Raw genomic sequence first — 10,619 nt, 5'->3', positions numbered from 1 at the left:
GGTTTTTTTTCCATCTTTACATAGCTTATTATAATTTTATTGCTCTATTTCCTTTTTAAGAACCTCACTTTATTATCCTTTTTTTTAATTTTATTTATTTATTTATTAAAGATCTCCGTCTCTTCCCCGCCACCACCTCCCATTTCCCTTTCCCTCCCCCAATCAAGTCCCCCTCCCTCCTCAGCCCAAAGAGCAATCAGGGTTCCCTGCCCTGTGGGAAGTCCAAGGAACCCCCACGTTGGAGCACCGGACAGAAATCTCAAGGTCCAAGTCAGGAGCAGAAGGAGAGAGAGAGCGAGCAAGGAACTCTGGACCCCAAGGGGTGCACCCACACTCGGAGACAATGGGGATGTTCTATTGGGAACTCACCAAGGCCAGCTGGCCTGGGTCTGAAAAAGCCTGGGATGAGGCCGGACTCGCTGAACATAGCAGACAATGGGGACTACTGAGAACTCAAGAACAATGGCAATGGGTCTCTGATCCTACTGCACGTACTGGCTTTGTGGGAGCCTAGGCAGTTTGGATGCTCACCTTACCAGCCCTGACTTTCTAACGCTAGACAGCACATCTGCATTTTGAATGCATTAAGGAGTTATCTGTTGATGAGATCAGTGCCCTCAAAATCCAGTCACTTCTCCCAAACCCCAGCTTTGACTACTGTTCCACTTGGAACCAAGTCTTCACATGAGCCTGTTTTGGTGGTTAGAGGCTTATATCATAACATAACATAACATAACATACCAAACACCTTTAAAATAAAATATATTATGTATTTCATTATACATATTATATTCAGATTATTCTTAAATATTTCAGAGATCTTATTTACTTTGATGTAAACCTATTTTGGGGGGGCTGTTTGCTTTTTAGACAACATCTCTATAGTCCAGATTGGCCTCAAACCTATGACAATCCTCTTGTTTCAGCCTCCAAAGTCCTGGAGTTACAAGCAAAAGCTACCATATCAACAACATTTATACATTTTTTAGGGCCTGAATGAAGTGCAAAATGCATCTGAAGTTTTTGCGTTCTGAACATAAACAGTAACAACTAAGCGTTGTGAACACACACAGGTCAGTGTGAGAAGGAGACAAGCCCTGGCATACATGTGGGTGGTAGGATTTTACTCCAGAGTGGGAATGAATTGCTAAAAGCAGGAATCCAAGAAGACTAATGTTTCCTGTAAAGCCCTTTTTTACTTTCAAATTTGGACAACATGTACACATTTAGTTTGCAAAAGTTATTTCCCAATTTAAAATTATAAGCCCACAAGGCTACTGTTGTGGCTTCCTATGAGTGAAAGCATGGGACTAGGTGTCATTTTCCACTTCTTATGCAACATGCTGTTTGAGCCATTGATAGTAAAGGTTTTCTTATGCTTGGATACAGAAATCCAAGTTGAAAATCACCTGTGCATACTCTGTATGTGAATAAAAACATTTTAACAATTTATGCCAGAGTATGAGGGGTGCAAGAGATTAAAACAGTTAGTGGACAACTTAGTCACCTGGTATGAAGAACAATAAAAATCTCTAGAGGAGCTGAGTGTGGTAGCACACACTTCTAATCCTGGCCCTATAGAAGTGGAGGCAGGAGGATTGTTTATTCAAGGCCAGCAGGGATGACCGCACAGGAGGGCTATCAAACAAAACAACAGAGCAACAAAAATTTTAAAAAGAAAACAACGTACTTCAAAGCTGAATCTTAAAGATGACAGGTATTCATTGATATAAATTACATGTTATGTTGAGAATGTTTAAGAAGAGTGGAGCAATGTTTCCTTGGAATCCCAAGAAATTCTTGTCAGGATGTGACATAAATGAGGGCTCCTTTGTTGCTGTTGTGGTTTCTCATAAAACAAAGTAGCGAAGGCCTTTGAACAAAGGGCTTGTGGAGAAGCTTCCGCTTATGGCACTGATGCCGTTTACAAAAAAGATACCAACTGAGTTCCCAAAACTGGACCCTAGGCGGGATGCTTTTCTGGGAGACAGGTAGGTGTTGAGAGGAGAGAGTGCATTAGCCTTAGTGCCCAGAATCCTTCCAGTCAGGCACCCAGGACAGCTGAGAGGAAGTCCACTGTGAGTCTCCAGGCTACGGACATTGCCCTTGAATGCGCTGGCCTTGGGACGTTTGAAGGAATGTGATGTTCCATTTCTGTTTGTTATTCATCAGGACCTTTCAACCTCCACACTGATGACACTGGAGAAGAAAGTTTCAAGACTGGGAAAAGAAGATCCATATAGAGGCTAAAACCCATAAGCCCAGCACTCGAAAGGCCAAGTCAAGAGAGTTAATGAGTGTGAGGCCAGCCTGAGTGACAGTGTCTCAAGCAAACAGAAGAAAGCAAAACAGACAAAGGAAAGTTACTGTTGTACGTAGAGATGTTGTGTTCCCAGAAGTTCTGGTGCTGGGACATGTGTCACTTGCGGCAGAAAGAAGGCAGTGGAAACTTGAAGGGATGAAGACTGGAAGACGGTGGCTATGTCCTGGGGGCTCCTTTCTCATGGACAGCAAGGCCTCACAGGTCTGGTAGGAGAGGATTCCACTCCCAAGACAGTTAGTGTTTTGGTTAGGTTTCTATTCCCGTGAAGAGACACTTTGACCACTGTTGTGGGATAATCTTTCCCTCTGAGGATATGTCTTTGCCAATGTGTTTTCTGAATGGCTTAATAAAGAGCTGAATGGCCAATAGCTAAGCAGGAGAGGACAGATGGGATTTCCAGGCTGAGAGAGAAAGAATCTAGACCCCCAATTTGCAAGCAGACTAGGAGAAAGTTGGACTTGTACTGAGGAGAGGTATTCAAGCCATCTGGCAAAGCATAGATTAAAAATACAGGCTTATTAAGTCATGAGCTAGTTAAAACATGGCTAAGCTAAAGGCCAAACTTTTATAATTAATACATCTCTGTGTCATTATGTGTGAGCTGGTGGCCCAAAGGAAAGTCCTACTACAGACCATGGCCACTCTTATGAAGGAAAACTTTTAATTGGAGGTGGTAGCTCAGAATTTAGAGGTACAGTCTATTATTATGAAGGCAAAGACCATGACAGCATGAAGACAGACATGGTTGCTGGCTACATCCTGATCAGAAGGCAACAGGAAGTGGACTAAAACCCTTGGCTGTCTCTTGAGCATATGTGAGACCTCAAAGCCCGCCTCCACAGTGACACACTTTCTACAACAAGTACACGTCCTAATAGTTCCACTCCCTATGAGTTTATGGGAGCCAAGTACATTCAAGCTATGGCAGTGAGGATGGTCCCTGCCCAGGCTCTGGCTTCCTTGCTGACAAGGGTGCACATCCATTCAGTTCCCGTCCTACTTTTCCATTACTCTGTGACATTTCTAAGATACCATCACCAGAATGCCACTTGGCGTACTGTCTGAAGCCCCTACCATCAGACCCATGAGCCAAACAAACCTCCCTTTAAGTTATCCATTCACAGGTTAGAGCAACACAATGTGGACCTGGGTACACTGAGATTCTTGTGTGGCTTACCAAAGATGAGAAATCCCCCTTCTGGAAGGAGCACCATCTCAGCGTGAAGGGAACCAGTGGCTACATCATTCAAAAGAAATGCCACCGTTTACACACTGAGGTCTACAAACACCTTGTAATACGTTTCTTCTCTCATTCTTTCAGATATTCCATTTGTCTGCAAGGCCTGGGAAGCCTACCTGAGGAGCACGTGAGCTTGCAGGAAGTTGGGTTGGCTCTTCAGAAAGAATTACTTTCAATGAATGTCCTCAGGTAGCTTCATGGAACATTAAAATGGATTCCCAAAGGAGTCTATTGTCCTCTTGATGAGGCAAGGTCTGGGAGACACAGTGCTTTTGGTTGCCCTGTTTTTCTCCCCTATTGCTAGGGTCTTAGGTTGTTTAACTGAGTCAGTATACACCAGAGAAGTCCATCATAAGACTGAGGAATCCTCTAGTACCCAGCGTCCACTGGGGCAGTCCCTCTCGTACTTGAAACAGGCCTGGTCTGTGTCAAGCTACCCTAGCCCCACAGGGACTATGCCACCTATTTCCTGGACCCTTGATCATTATTATATTTCTTTTTAAATTTCCTTTTCTAAGGAAATTTCTACTTTGTATCTCACTTTTTTTTTACCAGTCTAAACGTATTAACTTCAGTTCAATAAAATTTAAATTTTTCATGTTTATATTTTCTACTGCATTTTATATTTATTTTCTAAGTATGGAAACCTCCACTTCCTAAAGAAATTTCAATCTTTAGACTTCTGAGGCTCCCACATTCCCAGGGGTTTCTCACTAACTCTTTGTCCATATCAGTGGATTCTGAACATTGCTTTGAATTAGAATAGTTTACAGCAACTTGGAGACTTTCACAGTCTTAGGAAGAGTGAGCAAAAGTGGGGGAACAACACACTTAGCTCAGAACAGAATCTCAGAGATAAACAATTCTTACAGAATTTTATTTTCCAGTTATGATTTTTTAGTCTGAGTTCCAAGATCTCCCCCATTAACACTTTTAGCATAAGTCAAGTTTCATGAATATGTAATGGGTTTCAGTTTACATTCCTTCTGCCATTAAATAAAACATTATCTCAAAAGAAAACTTCACTTATGATCCCCAGAAGAATCCATTAAAGAAAAACTCAAGTTCTGGCAGCTCTTACTTCTCCTCATGTTGACTGATGTCTTTATCACAGACGGTCATGGGCACCAGGGTTTGAGGGGCACCATCCCATCATCTATTATCTGGTACATAAAATCATCTAAGTGGAAAAGGAAATTTTAAATTGCTGTTTTCTGGTACTTTTCAATTTGTAAACATCCAAAGTTAAGGAATAGAAAACATTCTGGTTTTCAAGATAAAATTGAAATCCATTCATCTTTCTTTTAGGAAATGAATACTACAAAGACTTAACACAGCAATATAAAACCTATATTTCAGGTGAAATGCCCAGGGTTGATGAGAGAAGACATGATTTCTGACATCTAAATGGGAGTCCTGTAGATAAATCCACCCCAAATATGATTATAGTGAGTATATAGCTAAGCATCCCCAGCTTTTGTCCTTGTTGCTTCCTAGTTCTAGTGACGTATGTATGTGTCAATGCCTGACTCCAATTCAGCCATCAGGAAAGCTCACACCTTTTCAAAAGACTCTGTTTCTAATTTTTTTTACCAGAAAAACAAGTTAGCAATCTCTTGAGTGCCTCCCTTCCCAACTCCCCACCTGCAGCTGCTTGGATCCTCTTTCTGTGACCTAACAGAACTCCTCTACTTCACACTGGTCATAAATTAGGGTACTCATCCCATTACAGCTTGGTGTCACAGATCTCAAAGCAATATTCAAAAATTTCTTAATTGAAATAATTATATTGCCTACATAGCTAAAGGATAGTGTCCCCAGAAGCAATCTGCATGTTTCTGCTTGCAGAGAAGCATCGTTCTTCTTTACCTTGGGAAAGTTGAGTCCAGGAGAGAGGATCAGGAGGCCTGCTCATCTCCAAGGAAACAAAACCTTTAAAGTTTAGCATAAGAAACTCAGATTTTTCTCACTCTATTATCTTGTCAGGATATCCCAAATGGGTTCTCTTTTGCCAAAAGCAAAATCCAAGCATGGGAAGGCAACAGTTTGTATGATTCTAATAAGCATGTGTAACAGGTATACACACAGACACACACAGACACACACACACACACACATTCATACTCACACACCCAAGAAAACATCTCTGCTTTTCCTGTCTCTCACCTGCATTTCTCATGTCTCTCACCATTATAAAATTAGAGCACCAAATCCACCATGTAAAATTAAAAATTTAAGGAACATAGACAAATTGCCTATTATATGCTTGTGTGGGATCTTTCACAAGAGTGCTACTTGGGAGAAATTAAAACTTTTCCATGTAGGGAATGAAAATGGCCAAGTAATTTCAAATCCAATGGGAGATGAAAGCCAGAGTATCACAAAGATAAGATTGGAGATAAACACTGAACTGCCAAAGGTAAGGTGGTTGTAGTTATCATAATGGGCAACACAGACAAAGCAATGTCTATAATGGGTTGACCCAGGATGTTCAACACAGGCAAAGTGAATTTTTTGGTGGCATGAGTCATAAGGACCTTTGGGACTGGATAATCAGTCCTGACGTTTCTGAACGAAATAGATAAGCCTACTACAGTTTTGTTTAATCTTTATAAGTAGGAAAATTCTCAAACAAATAGAAGAAGGCTCCATTAGATCATGGCAAAAGGAAATCGTGGTCTGTGAGCCAATTTTCAATCTTGAGTCACTTTGCAGATCCAGAAACTCTTGAATAAAGGGATGGGCAGCCAGGTTCCCCTGAGGAAAGACCTTGATTAAAACAAACAAACAAACAAGAGTTTTAATGTTAGGCTTTTTCTAGCTTTTCACCAGGGGAACCTCGCCTTTTACAAAAGTAGCTCTGTACACTGGGAGAAAGGAAACAATCAGACTTTCTAGAGTCTGATGGATACAGATTCTGATTGACATTAATTCCAAGAGACCCCAAGAAACATTGTGAACCACCAGTTAAAGTAGGGGCTTGTGGACATCAGCTGATTATTGAGTTTTGGCTGATGTCTGACTCACAGTAGATCCAGTGGGTCCCTGAACACATCCTGTGGTTATTTCCCCAGCCCTACAATGTATAATTGAGATAGATACACTTAAAAGCTGTAAGAATTCTCATTTTGGTCCCCTGATCTGTGGAGGGAGGTCTATTATGGTTTGAAAAGTTAATGTCTTTAAAGTTGCCTCTGCCAAGGAAAATAGTGGATCAAAACCAGTATCATATTCTTAGACAAATTGCAGAAATTAATGTGACCATCAGAGACTTGAAATGTCAGTGGCAGGTGGGAAGGCCGTTTTAGAGCATTTGGCTGGCCCCTAAGTGATGTGGGATCCCCTCTGTATGCTGTAAATACCATTGGTGAATAAAGAAACTGTCTTGGCCTGTTGATAGGGCAGGGTAGAGCTAGGTGGGGGAAAACTAAACTGAATGCTTGGAGAAAGGAGGCAGAGTCAAGGAGAAGCCAAGAAGCTGCTGACAGAGACAGATATGCAAAAACTTTGCCAGTAAGCCATAGTCACACATGATACACAGATTAATGGAGATGGGCTAGTTTAAGATGTAAGAGTTAGCCAGAAATACGCTTAAGCTATTGGCCAAACAGTATTGCAAATAATATGATTTCTGTGTGATTATTTCAGAAGTCTGGGCAGCCGGGAAATAAACAAGCAAACAAGCAGTCTCCTACAACACCTATGGGTGAGTTGCAGAAGAGAACTTTGGGATTTTTGGGAGTAAAACATCTGCAGACCACTATTCTCCCTTTGAAAGACAGATTTGGGCCTGATATTGGACCTTAGTGGAAACTGGACATTTGACAGTGGGCTACTGCATTGCCATGTGACCTGAGCTGCCCATCATGAGCATAAAATAAGACACTCACAGCAGTAGCCCATTATCAAAAGGGAACAGAATAAAAGTGACCAGGCCTGAGCAGGTCCTGAAGGCACAAGCAAGTTACATAAAAGAAGTTGTCCAAATGTCTATGGTTTCTACTTCTGTTACAATGTTGTCTGCTACCACGCATGTGCCTATAACCTCAGGGGTATGCCCTATAATAAGCTCACTAAAGACTAGAAGTCTATGGCCTGATTTACTGATGATTCTACAAGTTATTTGGGCACCACCCAGAAGTAGACAGATATAACATTACCCCCTTTCTGGGACAACCCTGAAATATACCAGCATGTAGTTGAAGGGCGCTTATTTATTCCTGGTTGCCCAGACCTGAAATTATCACACAGAAACTATATTATTTGCTGTACTGTTTTGCCAATAGCATAAGCATATTTCTAGCTAGCTCTTACATCTTAAATTAACCCATTTCTATTATTTTATATTTTACCCTGAGGCTTGGGGTTTACTGGCAAGGTTCTGGTGTGTCTTTCTCCTACAGTGGCTACATGGCATCTCCCTGACACTGCCCTACTCTCTCTCTCTCTCTCTCTCTCTCTCTATATATATATATATATATATATATATATGTTATAGCCTGGTTATATTCTGTTAAGCCATTGGCTGAAAGCAGCTTCTTAATTACCCAATGGCAATAAAACAAATGTGTAGCATACAGAAGGGAATCCACAACACCTAACCTTTTCAGTCTAAATAAAAAAAAAAGGTTTTAACTTTAGCATAGTAAAATTACATACAACAAAACAGTTATCAACCAAGAATTATAATTACAATATTTAGTCCATTTATATTTTGCTAATTAAGAAAAATATTCTATCATCTATCCTATTTTTGTGAGTCCAAAGTTTTATATCTAATCTGTCTTCTATCATAACTAAGGAAAACTGTCTATAACTATCTATTCCCCAAAACTCCATCAAAGACTCTAGAAGGATATAATATTACCTAATTTAACAGGAAGTGCACTGTAAGCAACTTCCAAAACTCCAGAATTGACAGAGACATTTCTCTGGCTAGACAGTCACCCAAAGTTCTTCCATAACACTGAATCATTCATCTTCAGCCGACAGGCCCATAGTTTCTGGCAGACTTTTCCATGAGGCAGGAAATTTCAAAGACAGTTCCACTTATATTGGCAGTCACTTTCTTCTGTGTACTGCAGAATGTCTGGCAGACTCTTTCATGGAGCAGGAACTCCGAAGAACCATCTCACCTTTAGTCAAGTTCAGAAGTCATTTTTCTGTGGGTCCTGCATGTCCTGCTCATACAGCATAACATCAAGCAGTCCAGGCAAGAGCAGTTTCTTGCCCAACTGGCTAGCAGACTCCATAAGGATCTTCTTCAATGCCCATCTTCCTCTTGAAGGAGATTGGTGCTTCCAGGAGCAGATGTGTCTCATTGTCATGAAAAGTCTAAGTTCTTAAAACATTTTAAATGCCATATTCTGTTAGTCTTTGAAAGGTTTGAAGAATAACTATCCGTCTGAAATATATCTGTGTACATCTAGAAAACCTAACTAACATGACTACAACCTTGACTATTATAGATGACTATCTGTTAGCCTATATTTCTGAAGTATACATTGCATTTTTAAATGAGCTATACAAACACAATATCACAATACTTAGTCAAGAGCAGAAATATACATATAAGAAAACTGACTTTAAATTTGTGTCAATAGACCAAGGTCTATACCAATGCAAAGTATTCATCTCTATAGCATATCCCCCTTTAAAAGTAAATAAACATAAACAATATTTGGAAATTTGGGTGTAGTTCTCTCCAAACTGCTTCCTGCTTTTTGTTGCACAAAGTAATTTGGGGGATTCACGGAGACCCTTCAGGGGCTCTTGGTTCATCAAACCACATTAGTCTGAAAGGATTCCACAGATTCTCATCCTCTGTGGAAACAAACCCAGAAACTCTTTTCCAAAGCAACATATCCTCAGACCTGAGTTTTGAAGTCAAAATACCTTTAAAGTATGTATGTGGTTTAGCTTAGCAGCCTGTACAATGAAATATCTCTCTGTACTTAGCTCACTCACAATCAAAAAATTCTCATGTACATAATCCAGACTCTGTATATTCCATCTGTAGGTGACTTATTTTTTACTCTCTTACTTGTTTACATAATTAATATTTATTTTTATTGTCTTTACTCCTTTAATCTATGACTGTCTGCACTTTTTTTATATTATAACTGTCTATACTCTTTTTCCTGTCTCTTCTATGCCTATGTACACTTATCCAACAGGGTGACCCATTTAGAGGTGTTTTTCATCTGAATCTGTCTTTATTGCGTATCTGTAATCCTTTTCTGATTAGGACAACTTCTTAAAATGCTAAGGAGCATGGCTAGGACAAAGGATGTTTTGCCCTTTTGGCTCCACCCAGTCTAACATGGCAGAAGTCTCTTCACTGCCTCTGAGACTGCCAGATGGGAGCCATCCTCACCCCCTCAACTCTAGTAACCAGTTCACCCATGCTGCCCCCAAGTAACTTGCAGCATGCTGCCCACAAACCCCATTCAAGTGCTTGGCCTCCTGTAAGAGCCAGAATTTTTGTTGGCAGCATTAACAACCATTTCTTATACACTGAGTCAGTAAGCCTTTTCTTAAAGGAGCTACAGCGCCCATATCCATCACCAGCAAACAGAGTCCACCCACCCCCCAAAAATGCCAGCTACCAAGAAGCCATGCTTAACTCTATTCTTTTGTGTCTAGAATTCCTTTCCAAGCTTTATCAGGTTTTATGTGGATGTAGTCAACCATGTTGGGGCCAAGTTTTAGGCAGAGACTGCTCATTAGTTTCTGGCTGACCAGACCTGAAATAATCACAGAGAAACTATATTATTTGCAAATTGTTTGGCCAATAGCTTAAGCATGTTCCTAGCTAGCTCTTACATCTTAAATTAACCCATTTCTACTATTTTATATTTTGCCCTGAGGCTCATGGCTTACTGGCAAGGTTCTGGCATATCTGCCTCCTGTGCTGACTACATGGCATTTCCCTGATTCTGCCTACTCTCTCTATATATATATCTTTTCCTGCCTGGCTATATACTGTTAAGCCATTGACTGAAAGCAGCTTTTTTTTATTAACCAATGACAATAAAATATATTACAGCATACAGA

This window comes from Microtus ochrogaster, linkage group LG10, assembly GCF_000317375.1.
Source record: "Microtus ochrogaster isolate Prairie Vole_2 linkage group LG10, MicOch1.0, whole genome shotgun sequence".
NCBI classification, from domain to species: domain Eukaryota; kingdom Metazoa; phylum Chordata; class Mammalia; order Rodentia; family Cricetidae; genus Microtus; species Microtus ochrogaster.
This window is presented reverse-complemented; position numbering follows the sequence as displayed.